Source organism: Mustelus asterias, unplaced genomic scaffold (genome assembly GCF_964213995.1).
Source record: "Mustelus asterias unplaced genomic scaffold, sMusAst1.hap1.1 HAP1_SCAFFOLD_150, whole genome shotgun sequence".
Classification (NCBI taxonomy): Eukaryota; Metazoa; Chordata; class Chondrichthyes; order Carcharhiniformes; family Triakidae; genus Mustelus; species Mustelus asterias.
In genome coordinates this window covers 608755-631632 of record NW_027590172.1, presented here as the reverse complement: position 1 = coordinate 631632, position 22878 = coordinate 608755, and the positions used below count along the sequence as shown (strand labels likewise).

General features: G+C 44.3%; 1 protein-coding gene and 2 non-coding genes across 3 annotated transcripts in view; all 3 read left to right on the top strand.

Annotated features, from left to right (window-relative positions):
- Positions 1-22878, top strand: part of LOC144484979 (uncharacterized) — a 565458-nt gene that overhangs the window by 135032 nt on the left and 407548 nt on the right. The window lies entirely within an intron of this gene.
- On the top strand, positions 15635-15724 carry trnap-ugg (transfer RNA proline (anticodon UGG)). Its single transcript is given in 2 exon segments — positions 15635-15670; positions 15689-15724. It is a non-coding gene; the product is annotated as a tRNA-Pro (tRNA).
- Positions 17020-17109, top strand: trnap-cgg (transfer RNA proline (anticodon CGG)). Its single transcript is given in 2 exon segments — positions 17020-17055; positions 17074-17109. It is a non-coding gene; the product is annotated as a tRNA-Pro (tRNA).

Below are 22878 nucleotides of genomic sequence, written 5' to 3'. Positions count from 1 at the left end.
TCCTAAATCTGCTTCCGCTTATTTTGAGGATATTCCCCCCAGTTCTAGTTTCACCCGCCAGTGGAAACAACTTCCCTGCTTCTATTTTGTCTATTCTCTTCATAATCTTATATGTTTCTATAAGATCTCCCCTCATTCTTCTGAATTCCAATGAGTATCGCCCCAGTCTACTGAGATAGAGAATCTGGTGAACTGATGCGGCAACAATAATCTCTCCCTCAATGTCAACAAAACGAAGGAGATTGTCATCGACTTCAGGGAGCGTAAAGGAAAACATGCCCCTGTCTACATCAACGGGGACGAAGTAGAAAGGGTAGAGATTCAAGTTTTTATGTGTCCAGATCACCAACAACCTGTCCTGGGCCCCCCCATGCCGACACTATAGTTAAGAGAGCCCAGCAACGCCTCTACTTTCTCAGAAGACTAAGGAAATTTGGCCTGTCAGCTACGACTCTCACCAACGTTAACAGATGCACCATAGAAAGCATTCTTTCTGGTTGTAGCACAGCTTGGTATGGCTCCTGCTCTGCCCAAGACCGCAAGTAACTACAAAAGGTCGTTAATGTAGTTCAATCCAGCACGCAAACCAGTTTCCCATCCATTGACTCTGTCTACATTATCCGTAGCCTCAGCAAAGCAGCCAGCATCACAAAGAACACCACGGAGCCCGGACATTCTCTCTTCCACCTTCTACAAAACTCTGAGGTGGTGTACCATACGACTCAAGAACAGCTTCTTCCCTGCTGCTATCAGACTTTTGAATGGACTTGCCTTGCATTAAGTTGATCATTCTCTACATCCTAGCTATGACTGTAACACTACATTCTGCACCATCTCTTTTCCTTCTCTATGAAGGTATTTTTTGTCTCTATAACGCGCAAGAAACAATATTTTCACTGTATGTTAATGTATGTGACAATAATCTTCTTTCGATACTTGGTATTAATCCATTTATTTAATATATATGTCTTAATTCTGGAATGTGCAGTTGGTCTGTCTGCATTGTTCAACTCAGGTCGGTTGCTGCAGGTTCTCAGGGTTAGACTGAGAGTTAGGTGGATTGAGTTCAATATAACTCAATATAATAAAACAACCGTTGCTTTCAACCTGGTGTCTCAACTAATCCAGAATTTCAAAATTGAACATGACTGACCAACAAAAGGAATCGAGTCACTGGGTAATAGACATCCCATGGTGCTTCATTGAGATTGACCATAGTCATCTTTTAAACAAAATCAAACATCCTTCAAGGAAACAGATTGAAAAATGACCTGTTAGTTATACTTGATCCCTCTTTTTTCTATGTGTGAAACATTCTGGCGCTGAAATCTCGTTCATCTACAGTAGGCCCAGCAGGTCCGCACTGATCCACGATTGCCTCATCTGCCCGAGAGGTTTTTCCTAATTCTTTATCATGAAGAACAATTTTTTAAAAATACTTATGGAAATTGTGCGCCATTTCCTCTAGTTCACTTACAGTTTTACTTGTGTCTATGTCTTAGAGCACGCAATACCATTAGACATGTTTCAGATGGCGATTACATATGTTAGTCTGCATCTATAAATCCATTAAATACTGTTGTGGACTGAACGAGTTGCGAATGTGTACAAACATTTATTTCCTGACATTGCGTCCTAAAGTACAGCATTTCTGATATTCCTGAAAGCATTTGAAATGATGTTACATCGAGATTCGTGTAATGTTGCGTAATGAAATTAAATCATACAGACTTCGCACACGCTTAATGAGAAATGTCCAACAGCGCTCCTACCCAGTTTTGAGCCACAAACATTTCCGTGACTGTAACATTGAACAACCCTCTCTTCATATCCCCTCCCAGTTTCCTGGAGCCTTTGACCGCGGCCTGCTCACAGCTTATTTAAACAGAGTACGTTCCGAATCAGAGAAAACTTATTCACATTGAACAGATTTCGCAAAGTGGTGACTGTGATCTTTAAACCAACCCCAAGTAAATTTTCCCTCGTGCCCACTGAGCTTCAGAATGTTTCCTGGAGGCTGGTGTGGTTTCTGTCAGCACTAACAATCCAGATTTTTCTGATGATAATATACAGACCAGGATTACATTCCCCGCCCACCTCTTCCATCTCCCCCAGTCTCTGAAAGTGCGGCCGTTCCCCTATCAAGACACTGACTGTAGCCAGGTTCGGACGCTTTTCTTTCCATGTCAGCACCAGATCGCCACCAAGTGGTCTCACAGAACCAGAGTCACATAGGGAAGTGAGGCATGAACATCCCCAGGGTAGAGAACGGGGATTAGAACGGGTATCTTCAAATATGACTCTGTGCTGATCTGTTTGTCGGATTGAAATCGGCAGTTTGTTTGTGTCGTTGCTCCTGGGAACAGTTTCATTCGAGGTTGGCTTGGTTTCCTTTTGCTGTACATTGTGGCTACATCTACCGCGATTTTACACAAGCCACAACAGACAGGAGCTGCATTCTGTATTAATAGGCAGTTTTTGTACAGGGCTGAGCTTGTTTTCTGTCACTGTGAGTCTGAAAGCGCAGTAATATACGGCGGCGTCAGCCAGCTTCAGACCCGAGATGGTTAAACTGCTGAATTTATTCTCCGTCTGGAGCTCAACAGAGAAACGGATTTTGGCAAAATCGGCTTTGTCTTCAGCGCCGCTAGAGTATTTCGAAAGTATAAACTGAGGCTGTGAGTCCGGGTGCTGCCGGTACCAGTATAGATAATAGTAGCTCGCTTCAGTATCATATTTACAATTTAAATTCACCGCTTCTCCTTCTGTCCTAACATCTGAGGACGGCGACTGAGTGACAGAATCTCCATGAATCAGATCTGAAAAACAAATATAAAAATATCTGACCGGCGACTGTTGAAAATTTTGTTTTACACCATGTTTCAAAAATGTAAAAAAAAAATTTGAAATGTGTTTGGTCCACATTTACCTGTCAGAAATATTGCCCACACAACCCAGATGCTGAGCAGCCGCATTGTCTCTGTCCGCTCTGTCGAAGAGGAGTTGGGGATTTTGAAGACACCCGTTCTAAACCCCGCCCTCAGTAATCTGCTGTGAGTCTCAGGATGTTTTCACTTCGCTTTCTGACGTTCCCAGTGACATTGAGAATAGGCAGGCTGGTGAGCTGGCTGCCATTGGCTGACTGCCAATGATTGGAAACGCTCAGAGCCGGGTCACAGTCAGTGCCTTATGGGAGGAATATTTCAGTTTTACACAGCAGATGGTGACATTTAAACCCGATTCTGATCATTGTGACGGTCAAACTCAGGCTTGCTCCAAGATTTGGTTCATTCAGGATCAGTCCGTTTAAGCCTTACCATCGGGGGAGTGGATCAGCCATGACTGCGAGATTTCCCTCATGAAACACTGAGGCAATTATTGAATAATTATTGCATTTTATGTCGGAGTGGCTGATGGACTCACCACATTGCCAGCGTCCCTGCCGTTCGAAGAGAAACTCCCAATTCAAGGCTAAAGCGAGGATCTGTTGGTGAAGGAAGGAGCGGTTATGCAGCCGTTCAGGGGTCAGATAATCAGTTATGGAATCCTTCCCATTATAGTTCAAAGAAAGGAACATGTGTTTGTGACGATGCTTAAAAAATATACCTGCCGCTTTGGAGAAAAGGTACTGGCTGTCACTGTACATTCCGTGGAACGATCTTGAAGTATAAACATTTCCACTATTGTACGCAGGATTTCTCTCAATGGCATCTCTGTTTAAAATTATTAACTTCAGTCGGGTTACTTATCGTATATTCAATGTGCCACGACCATCGGAGTTTGGAATTTGTTTAAGAGATAATAATGTCAGCGCTTTCAGTAACTCGACAATCATGTGTTCAAAACACGAGAGCAAAGTTCAGGCAGCCGATTTACAGTCCCCCGAAGATAAGTAAAGCTTATCCTCATTACCTATAATTCAATACCAGCCGGCTAGGAAAACCTTTCAGCATCACTTCCATTCATAAAAGAAATGGAAATGGTTGAAATGATTACAGTGTAATAATTCAGAAAGCAGCTCTCAATGTGGGTTTTCATTCATATTTTCACGTCCTTTTCCACAACAGACACACCTTCTCTCACTCGCTCTGGCCTCTGACCAATATCAGGCTCCAATCCTTCTACATGCGGATGTTTTTGTAATTATTATTGACCACTTTTATCTTCTTCAAAACATTGAGGCAAATTGGGTTCAAGCATTTAAATTATCAGTGCATACAGTGCAGAAGGAGGCTATTTGGCCCATCAAGTCTGCACGCTCCGCAATCCCACTGAGGCCCTACCCCTATAATCCCATCTATTTATCCTACTAGTCCCACTAACACTAAGGGGCAATTTAGTATGGCCAATCAACCTAACTTTGGACTGTGGGAGGAAACCGGATCACCCAGACGAGAACGTGCAAATTCCACGCAGGCAGTGACCAGAGGCTCTGGCGCTGTGAGGCAGCAGTGCCACCGGGCCGCCCACTGGTGCCTATTCGGAGAAGTGTTCCGATTGCGATGGACAGAAGGGGAGAGAATCTTTGGTTATTTATTGGCGTCGCCTGACAGTTTCCTTTTGTGGCTCAGTGGAGATTTACTGGACGGATTTGAGATGCCGCGCAGAAAATTAGGTTCTGAATCGTTAAACTAAATATTGGACGAAAGTAAAGCGGAAACTGGAGGTGGGAAGGAACAGAGTGGGAAAATAAATTGAAAGGAACAAGGACAATTAACATGTAAACAATTAAGGCTCCACAGATGTACTTGTAGAGTCTATTTTTAATATGTTGCGAATTGAAATCGTAAAGTAACATAGTTCAACGAGTGGATTTCACGATCTATTGTTGTGCATTGTATTATTTGTAGGTTGAGAAAGATCCCTCTGGCTCTCACACCGCTGAGTGAGTTATTGCTGCTGTTCACCAGTGTGAGAGCGCCCTCTGCTGCGTAGTCACTGGGATTGTCGCTGTGGGATTTTTACTGGGACCCGCGACGTCTCTGGAGCAGTGTGGGTACTCATGGCACTGAAATACACAGCTGTGTCGGAGATCAGGACTTTACTAATCGTTAACTCGGTAATCTTGGTAGTTTTACTAAACTTTGATCTCAACATTTGGGCTTGCAGTTTGTTATCCCTCCAAAGTGATAAAGCATGAGCGAGATGGATACTCAGCGAGAGCCTGGTGTCCTCGTGCGTCAGTCGCTGAAAGTAAACGTACAGTTACAGCAGGCAGTGAAGAAGAAAAATGATATGCTAGCCTTCATAGCAAGAGCATTTGAGCATAGGAATAGGGATGTTTTGCTGCAATTCTATCGGGCATTTTTGGGGCCGCACCTGGAGTATTGTGTGTAGCTTTGACGTCCTTATACGAGAAAGGATATCCTTGCTATAGAGGGAGTGCAGAGAAGGTTTACCAGGCTGTTGCTTGGGATGTTAGGTTTGTCATTTCAGTAGAGAATAAATCAGTTAGAATCATATTCATTGGAGTTCAAAAGAGTGAGAGGAGATCTCATTGAAACTGATACAATTCTAAGAGGATTACAAAGACACATAGAAGCTAGAAGCAGGAATAAGCCATTCGGCCCATCGAGCCTGCTCCGCCATTCATTTTGATCATGGTTGATCACCAAACTTAATATGCTGATTCCCCCTTCCTCTCATACGCTTTGATCCCTTTAGTCCCAAGAGCTATACCTAATTTCTTCTTGAAATCAGAAAACGTTTTGGCCTCAAATACATTCTGTTGTGGTGAATTCTATACATTCACCACCTTCTGAGTGAAGAAATTTCTTCCCACCTCAGTTCTAACAGGCTTACCCTTTTTCCTCAAACTATGACCCCTAGTTCTGGACTCCCCCATCACTGGGAACATTCTTTCTGAATCTACCCTGCCTAACCCTGTTAGAATTTTATAAGTTTATATGAGATTCCCTCCCACTCTTCTAAACTCCAGTGAATACAATCCTAACCGATTTAGACTCTCTTCATATGATAAACTTGCCATCCCAGGAATCAGCCTGTTAAACCTTTGCTATGCTCCCTCTCTAGGATTCGACAGAATAGATTCCGAAAGAATTTTCCCGATGATGGGGGAGTCCTGAACTAAGTGTCGCAGTTTGAGGGTAAGGGTTAAACCTTTTGGGACTGAGGTGAGCAGAAGATTTCTTCACCCAGAGAGTGGTGAATGTATGGAATTCACTACCACAGGAAAGTAGTTGAGGCCAAAACGTTGTGTGATTTTATGAAGAAACGAGATGTCGCTCTTTAGGCTAAAGGAACCAAGGGATATAGATGGAGGGCAGGATCAGAATTTTGAATTTTATAATCAACTATGATCAAAATGAATGGCGGAACAGGTTAAAATGACTGAATGGCCTACACTTGCTTCTCGTTTCTCAGTGTCTATGCACTATGGAGGATCCGTGATGTGGAGATGCTGGCGTTGAATTTGTGTGGACACGTTAAGAAGTCTCACAACAGCAGGTTAAAGTCCAACAGGTGACTCGCCTGATGAGGGAACAGCGCTCTGAAAGCTCGTGATTCCAAATAAATCTGTTGGTCTTTAATCTGGTGCAGTGAGACTTCTTACCATGGAATATGTCAGTGTGTTGAATCCAACAGAACAAATAATCTCACTCATAAATTAGCACTCGTTTATTCTGAAACTATCCCCTCTGTCTCTGGACCCTCCCACGAGGGGAAACATCTTCTCAGCATTTAGACTCTCAAGACCTTCAAAAATCCTATGTTTCAATGAGGGCACATGATATTTTTCTAAATTCCAATGAGTAGTGTCCCAACCTGTTTAATCTTTCCTCATAAAACAATCCCTCCATACTCGGGATCAGCCTTGTGAACCTTCGCTGAACTACCTGCAATGAAATAATATATGTCTTTAAATAAGGGGACCAAAGCTGCTGACGGAACTCCAGATGTGGTCTCACCAAACCTTGTACAGCTGCAGCAAAACTTCCTTACTCTTATACTCCAACACCCTTGAAATAAAAATCAACATCCCATTATCCTTCTTGATTATTGCTGCACATGTCTGCTAACTTTCTGTGTTTCATGCACAAGTACCCCTAAGTCCCTTTGTGTGGCAGTGTTACCCAGTTTCCCTATTTGCATCGTACTCTGTTCGTTTGTTCTCCAATCCAAATTGAACACTTTCAGATTTCCCCGCATTAAATTTCATTTTCCAACTTTTCGACTACTTAGATAACCTATCAAAATCTCGATACCAACTGTTTGTATCCCTGTCGCAATTTGCCTTTCCACCTATTTTTGTGTCTGAAAATGTTTCTACAATATATTTGCTTCCTCCCTCCAAGTCAGTAACATTTATTGTAAACAGTTGTGATCCCAGTATTAATCCCTCTGGAACCCTACGGTTACACGTCGCCAAACTGAAAACCCTTTATCCTAAATTGCTGCTTCCTGCCATCAGCCAATTCTCTACCTACAAATATACTACCCCCAACATCATGGGCTCTTATGTTACGAGTTAACATTTTGTGAGGTAGCTTGTTGAACACCTTCTGGAAGTCCAAAAATAATACATCCCCTGGTCCCCTTCTATCCACTCTGGGAGGGACTTCTCGAAGAAATCTAATAAATTAGTCAGACATGATTTCCTTTTTCTTTTCATGAATTCATGCCTTTGGAATCCATTCCTACCTTGTGTGTGCATCAATGTGATTGTGTTCCCCGAGAGGGTAAGCACATTTTTGCCATCACCAAGTGCATTCACTGATTCGTATACCTCAATGGCAATTGGTACAGAGAATAACAACATGTTTGAAAGTTGCGAGAAAGATTGAGTGATTGGGCCTTTGTTGAGTGAATATTGCTTATTGACTCACTATCCGTAGTGACACAGAAGAGAATGATTGAAATTTTCCCTGATCAACATTTAAACAGACAGTGGAATCAGTCGTTCTGATGGTGGGTTCCAGTTCTATATCTGCAACCGCAGCATCAATTTCTATCAGCTACTGTAAACCCATATTTCTAATAGGTTGGAAAAGTACAGCAGCATGATCCAATGTATCTCGTTTTATTTTAAATGTATATTCATATGTCGATTTGTATGACAATTTACTGAATAACATCAAGACTGGCAAAGTTTGGACACTATTTCCCTGTTGCAGAAGGACACAAAGTGTTTCTACGTCGGGAATATAAGGAGAAACAGAAATAAGTTTTTTGTCTCGGGGTGCTCTCAAACCTCCACCCGTTCAGTTGGCAGCACACTCTTCTGAACGATTTTCCTACAGAAATAATGCAGCAGTTTAAACTCAGGGCTTTCGCTGCCTGGATCCAATTCAATTCCTAGTCTCGATGTTTTGCTAATTGTTATAATTCAAACTCAGTTACTGGTTTGAAAAGAGTCATGTTGGACTCAGAGCCTTAACTCTATGCCTTGCTCCTCATTTGTTGCAAGCCCTGCTGAGAACTTCCAGTACTTTCTGTTTTTATTCTGACATGAATCATAGGAGGAGGAGCAGACCACTCGGTCCATCGAGATTCTTCCTCCACTCAATACCATCATGACTGATCTTGGGCTGCAACTTAGTTTTTCCACCAGCTCCCCAGATCCCTGAATTCCCCAAGAGACGAGATACCTGTTTCCCAGAATTAAATGTGCTCGATGGTGGGGCATACTTAACTGTCAGGTATAGAGAATGTAAAAGATTCTCAGCCCTTTGAGTGAAGTAATCTTTCCTTATCATAGCCCTAAATGATCAGCCTCTTATCTGGGCCGCACTGGGTTAGATTCCCCGACCAGCAGAAAAAAAATCTCACAGCCTCCATCCTATCAAATCTAATCAGAGTTGTGTAGGTTTAATGAGATCGCCTCTTATTCTTCGAAACTCCGGAGAATTTCAGCACAATTTACTCAGCCTCTCATCAGAGGATAACTCCCTCACCCCAGGGAACAATCTGGTGAACCTTCTCTTTATAGTTTCCAATGCAAACATATTTTTTTTTTAATGTGACTATCATATTTGCACAGAATACTCAACATGTGGTCTCAACAAAACCCTGTGCAACTGCAGCAACACCTCGATATTCTTGGACTCCAGTCTGCCGGCAATAAAGGCCAAAATGTCATTTCCCTTCCAATTATCTGCTGCACCGACGTATTAACTTGATGCATTCCTTGTACAAACGCATCTATTCTATTCTCAGTATCATTTTCAGCTCTTCAAATACGTTCTGCTCTTTCTATTTTTACGAAGAAGAGAATATCTATTCGCTCTGCAAAATTGCACCTGATCTACCCTCCAGTTATCAAAGCCCTCTGTTTTGACCCCCCGTTGTCTGCCTCCACCCTAAAACTTAGATCAGCTGAAATTTACGTGCAGGCTCTAGCGAGATATTGAATTCGCGACCCCTGGTTTACAAGACCATTGCTTGGGGTCTGATGTTGCAGATGTATAGAACGTTGGTTCGGCCTCATCTGGAATACTGCGTCCAGTTCTGGTCGCCACACTACCAGAAGGACGTGGAGGCTTTGGAGAGAGTACAGAGGAGGTTTACCAGGATGTTACCTGGTATGGAGGGGCTTAGTTATGAGGAGAGATTGGGTAAACTGGGGTTGTTCTCCCTGGAAAGACGGAGGATGAGGGGAGACTTATTAGAGGTGTATAAAATTATGAAAGGCATAGATAGGTTGAACGGTGGGAAGCTTTTCCCCAGGTCGGTGGTGACGTTCACGAGGGGTCATAGGTTCAAGGTGAAGGGGGGGGAGGTTTAACACAGATATCAGACGGACATATTTTACACAGAGGGTGGTGGGGGCCTGGAATGCGCTGCCAGGCAAGGTGGTGGAGGCAGACACACTGGGAACGTTTAAGACTTATCTAGACAGCCATATGAACGGAGTGGGAATGGAGGGATACAAAAGAATTGTCTAGTTTGGACCAGGGAGCGGCGCGGGCTTGGAGGGCCGAAGGCCTGTTCCTGTGCTGTATTGTTCTTTGTTCTTTGTGTTCTTTGCTCTCGCCACTGAGCTACGGAGACAAATACTAGAAGCTGTCTGCATTATGTGTAGCATTATCAGTAGATTGGGAACAGGATGGTGTTTGAGGTCGGAGATTTTTGATGAATGTGGAAATGTCTGAAGTGGAGAGCAGGATGTTAAAAGACACAACTTGAAAGTGACATGATTTGACATGTATGCTGTGTGTGTGTATCTGACATGTATGTTGTGCGTGTCATGTGATTCTTCTTCAGAGTTTATCGTTAATGTTACATTTCTGACTTTTCCAGCTCCGATGCAAGTTCATCCAGCTGGAGGATTTAGATATTGCTCCCTTCACAGACCCTGTGAGGCGTGTTTTCATTAAATGAAGAATTGAGCAAGAAGTTATTCACTCCGTGAGTGGGAATTGAAATCGCCTCACGGCGCCGATCCTGATCACTAGACTCTCAGTGACGCTGATGTGAGAGATTTGCAATGAGTTGATCATCTCTGTACCCATTGCTTTATTTTCAATTACTTTCAATAAAAATAAGTCACAATGAGGAATGACGGGAAGTGTACATGACAGGATTTGAGCCTCAGTTAGAAAATCCCAATCCATCCCCTAAGCCGGGAGTGCAGTCTCAATGTTTGCAATCCTGTTACTTATATCAGCAGACAGCCTTTCACCCTGTGTTCCCGTTTGTATTCTCTATCGCAGCAACTCCAATCCTTCCCCAGTTTTGACCAAGGCTGATCTCAACGCGAAACTTCAGCTCTTCTCTCCTCACAGATGCTGCCAGGCTTGCTGAGATTTTTCAGCATTTTCCCTTTTTGTTTCCGATTCCAACATCAGCAATAATTTGCTCCACTCCTTCCACACACGCTCCTTTACATCAACAACTGTTTACCTTGGTCTGTTTCTTCTATTCCTGCCAAAAATGGCACGGCACAAATTCTTGCATTCATTCTGAACTGCTGGAATTCAGCTGCAGAGACCAAAACTTCAACCCACTCTGGCAGCGGCTGAACTCGAACTCAGAGCTGCATATACACTGGGCGTTAAACCACTGGTTTAAACTGCTCCACCACGCGACCACGTTAAACGTGCAGCCCTTTACGAAAAACGTTACTGAAATTCATTAGCAGCAAAGGAGCTGCGAATGCCCATCAGTTGGCTTGAGCCTGCTTTTTCACTTAATGAATTCGTCCTGAACTGTGTAACAAACAGAAATCACTTCCAGTCGGAAACAGTGAAGGACCAGCATCATTTAAATTGTCCTTAACCTTGTCTTGTTCCCAATATCCTGCCAGAAATTACATGAAAACCTCCTGTTGAATTTGCTCAGTCTTCACTTCAGGACACTAGGAAAGATTATGTTTTATATGTTCCACCAAGCAATAACAGACATTTGTTTTACGGCTTGGATGAGAGCAACAGATCTTCATTTCCTGACCTGTAATCTAAATAGCAGTGCAAGTGTCAAACTCTAACCACCAGACCAGCCTGTTATACAATTTTTCCTTATCCACGCGGCTTTTGTTATTTTAATTTTCGCGCCAGACCACATTCACCACAAGCAAGTCTCTTCTGCAAAATGGCACCTTCCATTTCCACCACAGTGATGTATTCAGTCAAGGACAACAAACAACAGGCACTCGACGCACAGTTATTGCTTTTGCTTCCGACGGTTCGAAACTGGACAGAAGCTTTTCCAAATATTTTCGTTGCAGAGTGAGGGAAAAGTTTAATAATTCAGTGTAAACGCTAAAATCTGACCAATTTACCACCCACATGTAACCTTACATCACCATCTCTATCGTCAGCGCTTTGCAGCCTATCAGTGTCTTTCTGCGACTATACTTGTTCTTGACCTGTTGCACATGTGACATTTCCACCAGTAATGCAGACTCGCAAAACTCACTCGACTGATAATAGTAGATCTGCTTTCGATCAGCTAGTAAATCAGGTAATTCTTTAATAGTTTGCTGAGAGCGATAAATAATCGTTTCCTGAGCGGGAATTGAAACCAAACAACACTGGGGAGTACTGAACACAACCCACTGGACTCCCAGGGTCACGGGTGAACTGTATTTTCAAAATGACTTACTATATATCCCTTAATATGTCCAGAATGGATGGAACATAAGTGACTGCTTCAGCTAATGACAACTCCGATTGTATTTGCTGGGATATGAAATCGACAGTGAGGTGAAATAGTCCCACAAGATGCTGAAGTGATCGGGGTACATAAACTTCTAAATAGGATTGAAAAGAGTAAACGCAGACGAAATGTTTCTTTTCTTATGGGGCGATCGAGAACAACAGGTCAAATGTGTAGGTTGAGATGCGGTAGATTTAAAACTGAGATGAGGAGGAACGACTTCTCGTAGAGGGTCGTGAATTTGTGGAATGCATTGCCCGTAACGCGGTGGATTCTGAATCTTTAAATGGTTTCAAGAAGGAGACAGATATATTCCTGATAATAAAAGAGATGAGGGGATATTGGAACAGGTAGGGAGGTGGATTTGAGACCAGGGAGAGATCAGTCATGAACTGATTGTATGACGGTTCAGGCTCGAACGCTGAATTTGCCACTTCTACTCCTGATTCTATCTTCCTAAGTGCAACTTTCAATTTTGCAAAACCCACCAACTCATCACTATGGCTCCAATGCAATCTGCGTACATTACATCCACAGGTTCCCCTTCATCCACAACATAACTGAGTCCATTAAATGACTTAGGAATGTCCCCATTCTGTGGTGTAATTACTTTAAAATTCTTTGTTTCCCTCATTTAATCTCTCCTCATTTACACCCGGCCAGATGCCTCCCCCCTTGTTATGCTGCTGGATAACACTTGTTTAAAACTTACTACATTTCTAACCATTCCCAGTGTTAATGAAATGTTATGGAGCTAAAATATGAGATTTGTTTTCCTGTGTACACAACCTGTCTGACTTTCTGAGTTTTTCCAGCATTTTCACCTTTCTCTGCAGAAGGCTGAGCAGCTTTGGATGGCAATGGAAATATCTTCATTGAACAACTTCGATGGACGAGGTGTATGTTTCGGGCCGAGGGTGTTAACATCCACAAACGTGCGAGCGATCTTGGGGTCACATGCCGGGCCAGAGCCCTCATTCAACTGTTGTTGCGTATTGGACAAATCATATGTTTTATAAATGTAATTTGCAAGTGCAAACGGTGGGATTGGTTTACATGGGATTTGGTTTGAGCACCTGGACACACAGTGCAGGTAATCTATCAACACAACATTCACACAAGAAAACCAAGACATTAAAGGGTTAACATGCTTGTGGCCATTCACTATATTTCTGGTCACCAGTTTAGAGGACCCCATGTTTGTTGGTTCAGACAGCTGGCTGTGTGTACATTGTTATCCATTCATGGGTTGTGGATGTGCACCCCACTCGCTATTTCTGTTTTTCATTGTCTCTATATGTCGCCCTCAGACTCTGTCAGTCTCTCTGACTGTGTTTTTATTACGTTGACGTCTTTTGCGCCTTGCTCTCTCCATTCGTACGCTGTCTGTATGTAACCGAGGTTCACTGGATTGATTTCTGCGTTTCTCCTGGGAGGAGAGAGATTTAATGTTCGCTCTGGAGTTTAGAATAATCAGAAGTGATCTTATTGAAAAGTCTGAAACTGGAAAACAGTTTGACAGTGTAAATGTTGAGAGGGAATGTTCCCCCGCCCCCCCCCCCCCCCCCCCGCTCAATTATTAAGAACCAAAAAAAAGGTGAATGATGTAAGAAGAGTTTGGAACATTTGAGAGAGGTGAAGCTAAGAATTGGAAGATGTGAATGATGTAATTGATGATTGAGAGGAATGGATAGGAACTTTGGGGATTCTGTCGGTCGATTAATTGCAAACTTTGAAGTCAGAACAAGCTGAGACACGAGATGGAAAAACCATATTTGTCTCCATGCATTTTAGGTTATTGAAAGCACTTTTGCCCATGTGCCCGGCTAGCTCAGTCGGTAGGGCATGAAATCCTTAATCTTAGGGTCGTGGGTTCGAGCCCCACGTTCAGCGACGTTGTTTGTAACCGGTTAATAACCGAACGCGCTCGCAATTGCGCCACGGAAACTGAGACAGCTGCAGCCCACATGGCATCCTAAATCAGGGTGTCAGCATGTTGGCTGCAAATTCGACGTCAATTCAATTTTCACCAAACCTGACGCAGAAGGGCCAAACGATGGCATCGTTTATAAATCTAAACATGCATATTTTCCTATTTTACCCCGCAGTGTTGCTGTGTGTCATGGTGAATCCCTTCTCCTAACATGGGAAAAGGGCCGTTTTAATAGAGCAGGGAGGGACAGACTGTTTCTACTGACAGTAACAGAGGACTGGGATTGAAGATCATGAAATGTTTGCATTTATATAGAACCTCTCCCGACAACCGCACGTAACAAAGCGCTTTCCAGTCAATTACGGGCAGTTTTAATTGAAAAAAAAATCAATTAAGCGCGGAAGGAGGCATTCGATTTGAATGCAGAAACGTCTTGACCTGTAGTCAAATGCTCTCCCCCGAAGCTACATTGCCTTAATACAAGCCCTCCGTTTTGTCGCTCCTTAGTGCTCTGTCTCGCGTGGTGTATGCTTATGTTTGCTCCTCTGTGTGCGTGACTGTGCTTACGCCAAGGGCGTGAACACGTTTTTTTAACATCACACATTCTATTCACTTACTTTATAAATCTTCATAATGAATGTACATAAGATGGCAAAGGCTTAAAGTTGCGAGATGAAATTGACGCGTTCCGTTATTTGTGAGTGGAGACAGCTTATTGACTGAGTTCCTGTACGTTCCATTGTGAAAGATGGTCAAACATTTTCTGTGATCAACATTTAACCAGACAGCGGATTCACTCGGTGTGACGGTGGGTTCCAGTTCTATATCTCTGATCACAGCATCAATTCATGTCACTTGCTGTGAACCAATATTTCTAATAGGTTGGATGCTCCAATATTTTTAATACGTTGGATGTTTAATCTAATTTACTTCATTTTATATTTCATTATTTCATCTCAGATCTATTTCCACCAGAGGCAAGTCTTTCTTTCAAAATGTTCTGTTTAGGTAGAACATAAGTTAGTTTTTCATTCAGTGACAACAACGATGACTTTTCGCTGCAGTATGAAAGCGGCAATGACGTGAAATAGTCGCACAAGCTGCTCATATGTTCCTCTCAATTCCCAAAATCCACCAACTTCATCACTGCAGTTCCTCTGTAATCGTTGTGCAGTACAACCACCGGTTACCTATTATCTGCAGCACACGTGACTGCTTCAAAGGTCTTGTGCATGATCTCATTCTGCGGTGCAAACATTCTGTAATACTCTGCTTTCCTGACGCTCAGGCCATGGACAACAAAGTACTTGCTCATTTATCTCTTTTGAATTGTACCCTATCAGGGCCCTTTCCTGTTGTTGTGTTTCCTAGCTCCTGGGTTTCACTTGTTTAAAACTTCCCACATTTCCAAACTTTACCAGCTTAAATGAAAGGTTGTGGAGGTGTAAGAAGAGAGTCCTTTCCCTGTGTGCACTTGCTGCCTGACTTCCTGAGTGTTTCCAGCGCTTCCAACTTTCACTGCAGCTGTCTGATCAGATTTGTGTGACAATATAATATCCGTATTTGAGCAGCTCTGTCAACAGCGGCTCGTTGGTCTAGGGGTATGATTCTCGCTTTGGGTGTTATGAGTCGCAAAACTGCGAGAGGTCCCGGGTTCAAATCCCGGACGAGCCCCGTTGTTGTTTGCGATGGCAAAGTCTTGTTCATTTCTTTACCGTGTGCTCTGGCAGGCGGGCGGTGGGATCCCGCCCGAGCGTTCCCCTGTCCGGGCGGAATTCCACATTGGCCCAAAGCCTCAACCCCCCTCCCCTGGGTGAGGTGCCCCACAGCCTGAGCCGCCTCGCGGAAATGCCCTCCGTGCCTTTTTCTACCGCGCGGAGGCGTTTCCTGTGCGGGCTGCTGCTGCACACCTTCCACTACCGCCTCCTCGCCTGTCGCCCGGCGGGCCTTGTGGCCGCCGGGCGGCGGAGGTCCCCGCTGGAGGTCCCTCTACGGAGGGATCTCCCCCAATTACGTCGGGGACCTGGGGTGGAGGGTGATGCATGCAGCAGTTCCGCACAACCGTAGGATTCACTGGTTCACGGGCTCCGAAGACTGCCCTTTCTGCGGCCTTGTGGAGTCCGTGGACCATGTCTATGTTGAGTGTCTTAGGCTGCACTCCCTTTATGTTTTCCTAAAGAACCTTTTATTGATGTTTTGTCTGCACTTCAGTCCCACGCTCCTGATCTACGGACACCCGGTGCGGAGAGGGGAGGGTCGGGATGGCGACCTCCTCGTGAACCTGCTCCTGGGCCTGGCGAAACGCGCCATTTACCGGTCCAGGCAGCGGGCGATCGAGGGGGCCGTCCATCCTGACTGTCTTCCCCTCTACCGCGGCTACGTTCACGACCAGGTGTCCCTGGAGAGGGAGCATGCGGTGTCCACGGGCGGGGTTGACGCCTTCCGCGCCCGCTGGGCACCGCAGCGGTTGGGGTGCATTATTGACCCTAATAATCACATTTTAATTTGATGTTTTTAAGTTTCCTTTGTACTTTGATTTCTGTTCGGGCTGTTCCCCTCCTTTTTGGGGAGCTGCCCCTTTTACTTTGTCCTGACTTAATTTGAGTTTGTTTATTTGGTTTGACCTAAAAAGAGGGCAAACATTCTGTAATACTCTGCTTTCCTGACGCTCAGGCCATGGACCACAAAGTACTTGCTCATTTATCTCTTTTGAATTGTCCCCAATCAGGGCCCTTTCCTGTTGTTGTGTTTCCTAGCTCCTGGTTTTCACTTGTTTAAACCTTCCTACATTTCCAAACTTTACCAGCTTAAATGAAAGGTTGTCGAGGTGTAAGAAGAGAGTCCTTTCCCTGTGCGCACTTGCTGCTTGACTTCCTGAGTGTTTCCAGCGCTTCCAACTTTCACTGCAGCTGTCTGATCAGATTTGTGTGACAATATAATATCCGTATTTGAGCAGCTCTGTCAACAGCGGCTCGTTGGTCTAGGGGTATGATTCTCGCTTCGGGTGTTGTGAGTCGCAAAACTGCGAGAGGTCCCGGGTTCAAATCCCGGACGAGCCCCGTTGTTGTTTGCGATGGCAAAGTCTTGTTCATTTCTTTACCGTGTACTCTGCTGGATGAGTTTACCTGCGGTTTCGTTTGAGAAACTGACAATGCAGGGGATCTAATTGCACAACGCACTCACAAGTAATTCAAGATGTTTTCAAAAGTTGACGCTTCTTTTGGACATTCTCTTTATCCCTAGTCAACGATTCAGAGGAGCCAATGCTTGTGGGTTCCGGCCGCTGGCTTTGTGTGCACTGTTATTCATTCATACGATGTGGTTGACTCCCCCACGCACTGTCTATCTTTGTTTCTGTGTATCGATCTGTCTTTTTCACTCTCTCAGACTCTCTCTGTACCTCTATCAACTTTCCATATTGTGCTCTTATTTCCCTCTCTTCTCTTGCTGTCTGTGTAACCAAGATTCACTGGATTGATTGCTGTGATGAGACAGTTGCCCTCGGAGGAGAGATTCATTGTAATTACCCTGTTCTCTCTAGAGTTTGGAATAATGAAAAGTGATCCCACTGAAAAGTCTGGAACGGCGAGACTGTTTGACAGTGTACATGCTGAGAGATTGTTTCCACCCACCACCCCCCCCCCCCCCGCCTCACCCCCTCGCCTCCCTACACCCCTCCACCGCACCCCGCCCCTCCCCCCCTACACCCCTCCTCCTTCCCCGCCTCTTGCTCGAGTCTGGAGTGTTTATAACTGGGCTCACAATATCCGGATAGTACGGCAACCATTTAGGACCGAGGTGAGGAGAGAATTCTTCACTCAGAGGCTTGTGAATGCTTGGAATTCTGTAACCCAACGGCCTGCGGATCCAGAACAAGTGAGGATATTGAATACTGAGAAGGATAATTTTTTTGAACTCAAAGGGAATTAAGGGATTCGGGATTTGTTGGCAAATTGGTGTTGAACGTGGGATCCACCGTGATCTTATTCCGTGGTGGAGGAGAGTCGAAGGGAAATATGACCCACTCCTTCTCCATCGATTCTGTCCACTAGCAACAGCAACCGTGACAGCATTCCTTTTCTACTGGTAAATTTGATCTTTGGTCCAAGGCACTGAACTGATGTTTTGTGGAGGTGTGGGATCGTATTCCGCTGTTTTTAATATTTCATTTGATTTATTTTAAATTTCATGAAATACTTTTGGTCGATCATGCCATGGCTCAGATTTAATGCAGCAGAAAGCATCTTATTCACTTGGGCAAAAGGAGCCAGCAGAGAGGATGTAAATACAAGTTGTTCGGTACAATTGGCAGGATTGTGGAATGGGATGGAAATTTAATCCTTATTTATCAAAGAGGCACAAGTACCACCTCTGTTTTCGAGTAGGAAGTAATTTCAGCTCCTCTTCATTCATGTGCTGCACGACAGCAATAGAGTTGCATTCACTGACCTGGAATTAAACCCAGGCCGCGGTAGTGAAAACTCCGAATCCTCCGAGTCCGAACCACTAGACCAGCAGGGAAGGTGTCTGCCTGCACTTTAACCTCACTCATTTATATTAAATTTGGACTTTATTTTCATTTCAGTTTTTGTTTTATACCTGTGATGGGCAAAATGCCATGTTTAGATGGAACATGAGTAATTCCTTCAGCCAGTGACATCACTGTTTGCTGTAACCTGGAACATGAAATCGACAGTGAGGTGAAATAGTCCCACAGGTTGCTCTTGTGTATCTTTCAGTTTCCAAAATCCACCAACCTCATCATTGTCGCTCCAATGAAACAAACAACGCAAACATAGCAGCCTTGTAATGAGGAACTGACACGCAATTAGTTTGAACTCCATTCTTTCCATCGCAGAATTTTGCCGTACTAAAAATACCATCCAAGTGAAAGTTTACCTTTCCCTCGTTCGACAGGAAGAAGTCTCACAACACCAGGTTAAAGTCCAACAGGCTTATGTGGAATCATGAGCATTCGGAGAGCTGCTCCTTCATCAGGAAAGTGTAGAGGCAGGTTTCACAAACACGGCATATATACACAAAGACACAATTGTAAGATAATGTTTGGAATGAGAGTCTTTTCCGGCAATCAAGTCTTTACAGGTACAGACAATGCAAGTGGCGAGAGGGATAATCACAAGTTATGGAGGTATGAATTGTCTCAAACCAGGACTGTTAGTAGGATTTTGCACTTCCACGCCAATCGGTTACATGTAGTGTGACATGAATCCAAGATCCCGGTTGAGGCCGTGCTCATGCATGCGGAACTTGGCAATCAGTTTCTGCTCGGTGATTCTGCGTTGTCATATGTCTTTAAGGCCACCTGGGAGACCGCTTTGCCGGATGTCCGAGGCTGAGTGCCCTTGACTGCTTAAATGTTCCCCGCAAGGAAGGGAACACTCCTGCCTGGTGACTGTTGCGCAGTGTCAGTTCAGCCGTTGTAGCATCTGCATGGATTCACCGATGTACGACGCCTCTGCACATCGTTTTCTACGTATGAGGTAGACAACGTTGGCCCAGTTGCATGAGTATGTACCGTGTACCTGGTGGAGAGAATTCTCATGTGTGATGATGGCCTCCATGTCAATGGTCCGGCATTGCAGAGATTGCCGTGGCAGAGTTGTTTGGTGTCGTGGTCGCTGTTCTCCTGAAGGGCGGGTAGTTTGCTGCTACCAATGGTCTGTTTGAGTTTGCGCGGTTTTTGAAGGCAAGTGGTGGGGATGTGGGGGTGGCCTCGGCGAGATGCTGATCTTCATCGATGACATGTTGAAGGCTCCGAAGAAGCTGTCATAATTTCTCCGCTCCGGGGAAGTACTGGACGACGAAGGGCACCCTGTCGGTCATGTCCTCTGTTTGCCTTCTGAGGAGGTCAGTGCGGTTTTTCGCTGAGGCGCGGCGGAACTGTCGATCAATGAGTCGAGCGTCACATCCCGTTGTTACGAGGAGATGCAGCTCATTCTATTGACCTTTGCCGACTTGCTGTGTTTTAACTTATAATAAAACCTGTATTGATAATAAAAACAGCAGACGTTGTAAGTTCTCAGTAGGTTTGTGCTCCTGTATCTCTGTTTAAGTCCTTGCATCGCTGTGTGTGTGCATCTATATCTTTGTGTGTGCCCCTTATTCTGTGCATTCCCCTGTATCTGTGTTTTCACCGCTATCTCTCTGTGTGTGCCCCTAAATCTGTGTATGCCCCTGAATTGGTGTACGCTCCACTACCTCTCTGTGTTTGTCCCTGTATCTGTGTGTGCACCACTGTGTGTGTGTGTGTGTGTGCCGCAGAGCTGCGTGTGCCCCTGGCTCTCTGTATGCCCCAGTATCTGTTTGTGTGCTTCTGTATCTCTGTTTGTGTGTGTGCCTCTCTATCTCTGAGTGTCCCTCAATCTGTGCGTCTCCCTGTATCTGTGTGAACCCTGGTATCTGTGTGAGTGTGCGTCCCTGTATCTACCTTCATGTGTGTCACTGTATGTGCGTGTTTGCCGCGGTATCTTTGTGTCTCTCCGTGTGTGTATGCCTGTATATGCGTGCACGCGCGTGTGTGTGTGTCTGTTTGTGTGTGTGTGTGTCCATGTATCTGTCTTTCTGTGTCCCCCTATTTGTATGTCTGTCCCTCTATCTGTGTGTGTGACCCTGTATCTGTGTGCGTGCCCCCATGTCTCTGCGTGTGCCCCTGTATCTGTGTCTGTGTGCCCATGTATCTAAATATGCGCATGTATCTGAATGTGCCCATGCAACTGTGTGTGCCCCAGTATCTGTGTGTCCCTGTAACTGTGTGTGTGAGCCCCTGTGTCTGTGAGGTTTTCAGTTTCTCTCTGTCTGTTCCCCTGTGTGTGAACGTGTGCTTTTGAGTATGTTTTTTAAGTTTGTGTCTATATATAAGTCTGTGTGTTTGTTTGGGTGAGAGAGTGTGTATATGGCAGCATGTGTTTATGAGAAAGTTTCTGAATGCGTAACTGTGCGTGTGTGAGTACATGTTTGTGTTGTGTGAGTGTCAGTGCGACATTGAGACATTGTAAAACAGAAACATACTTCAAATTTGAAAGAAAATAACATTAACCAAACTCTCCATTCTGGATGCTATCAGTTCCAGAAACAATTGAAGCAACATTGAGCCTCTGTGTTTATTGTGTGTTAGGGAATGGCCCAACAGTCTCATAAGAGTCAACACCGAAACTTTCTCTGATGAATATGTACGAAACTTGTTGAGGTATATAACTGGCAGGGCAAATCGGAACAAGAATGGAGGTTGAACATTTTCATTCCAACACAGATGGGTTTTTTTCTGCATCACGGTAACTTTTATAATGTAGGCCAAGAGCTTCAAAATGGGAAAACCTTATTTATCGAGCACGGATACAGTGTGAATAAAGGCTGTGAAGATACAAAATAATTTCAAGTTTGCCGACGACATCACTGTAGTGGGTTGGATCTCAAACAATGACGAGACAGAGTACAGGAATGAGATGAAGAACATGGTGAACTGTTCCGGCGACAATAATCTCTGCTTCAATGTCAATAAAACAATGGAGATTGTCATCGACTTCAGGAAGCGAAAAGGAGAACATGCCCCTGTCTACATCAACGGGGACGAAGTAGAAATGGTCGAAAGCTTCAAGTTTTTATGTATCCAGATCACCAACAACCTGTCCTTGTCCCCCCATGCCAACACGAAAGTTAAGAAAGCCCACCAACGCCTCTACTTTGTCAGAAGACTAAGGAAATTTGGCATGTCAGCAACGACTCTCACCAACTTTTACAGATGCACCATAGAAATCATTCTTTCTGGTTGTATCACAGCTTGGTATGGCTCCTGCTCTGCCTAAGGCCGCAAGAAACAACAATAAGGCATGAATAGAGCCCAATCCATCACGCAAACCAGTCTCCCATCCATTGACTGCCGCTGCCACGGCAAAGCAGCCAGCATAATTAAGGATCCCACGCACCCCGGACATTCTATCTTCCGCCTTCTTCCGCGGGAAAAATATACAAAAGTCTGAGGACACGTACCAACCGACTCAAGAACAGCTTCTTTCCTGCTGCCGTCTGACTTTTGAATGGACTTACTTTGCATTACGCTGATCTTTCACTCCACCCAAGCTATGACTGTAACATTACATTCTTCAATGTCTCGTTTCCTTCTCTATGAACGATATGCTTTGTCTTTTCCCTGTACTGTTCGCTGTATGTAATATACGTGACAAAAATAAATCAAATGCAATCAAAGAAATAAAATCTGCGCCTTAAAATGATTTCGTTTTCAATCTTCAAAGAATCATTGTGTAATTTAGTGGATTATATTGGAAACATTGACGTTTATTAGTGTCACAATTAGGCTTACATTAACATTGCAATGAAGTTACTGTGAACATTCTTTATAAGGATCTGTGTGTCTGTGTGAGTGTATGCGTGTGCGCATGTCTGTGTCTGTGTGTGTTTGTGACTCTGTATTTCTGTGAACGAGTGCGCGCCCCTGTATCTCTATGTGTGTATGTTTGCGCGTGTGGGCCCCTGTAAATGTCTTTGTGTATGTACGCGCTGCTGTAAATGTCTGTGTGCGCGTGCCCCTATAAGATTAAACCTTGAAAATGTCTGACAGTGAATTACAGAGGGAAGAAAAGTTTGCCCACTCCCATTTTGAATGTGATTTAACCTCTGATAACTGCATCGAATGCACGCATTGCAGTCTGAAATAACACCAACTTCAATGTCCAGACCATGTCTCCAAAGGATAATGAAGAACACAGTTCCTGTGCGGTGTCTGGTTATATAAAAGGGCGAATGCGCCAGCCGAGCTCCTTCTGTATACTCAAATCTCGGACAATATCGTT